Source organism: Myotis davidii, unplaced genomic scaffold (assembly GCF_000327345.1).
Source record: "Myotis davidii unplaced genomic scaffold, ASM32734v1 scaffold663, whole genome shotgun sequence".
Lineage (NCBI taxonomy): Eukaryota > Metazoa > Chordata > Mammalia > Chiroptera > Vespertilionidae > Myotis > Myotis davidii.
This window is the reverse complement of record NW_006295816.1, coordinates 62603-63073: the sequence shown is the minus strand read 5'-3', so window position 1 is coordinate 63073 and position 471 is coordinate 62603. Positions and strand designations below refer to the sequence as shown.

At 66.7% G+C, this 471-nt stretch overlaps 1 protein-coding gene across 1 annotated transcript in view; it reads right to left on the bottom strand.

Moving 5' to 3' along the window:
- The window catches only part of TMIE (transmembrane inner ear), an 8002-nt gene that overhangs the window by 6204 nt on the left and 1327 nt on the right, over nucleotides 1-471 (bottom strand). The window lies entirely within an intron of this gene.

The window sequence follows — 471 nt, the reverse complement described above, 5'->3', positions numbered from 1 at the left end:
ACCCAGGCCAGCTCAGTTTCTGCATCTGAGGCCTCAGGGCAGCCAGTGATGTGCCCAAGCCACAGCTCAAGCCAGCCTGGCTCCCCTTACAGGGACACCGGAGCTGACATCTAACTCCAGCCCAGCCCTCTGGCTACCCCCTGGTCAGCAGCAGGGACGGCTGGCATTGGGCGGCAAGGCTCTGTCCCCACCCATGTCCTCCAGACCCTCACATCAGGGCCGTGCCCTCTGACCCCAGGACAGGGCTCTGCCCTCCTTCTCCCACCCCGTCCCCGAGCACCTGCCCCTGCAGGGCTTCCTGGGAGCTTCCCTGCTTTCTCTACACTCGGCTCGCTGGCCCTGCTTCCTGACCTCATGCTCCAGAATTCTGGGTCGGGTCTGCCTCTCTGGCACCCCTTCCAGGCTCGCAGCAATGGGCACAGAGGGGCTGGGAGGCCGCAGATGGCCCCCACCCTGCCCCGCCCAGCCCGC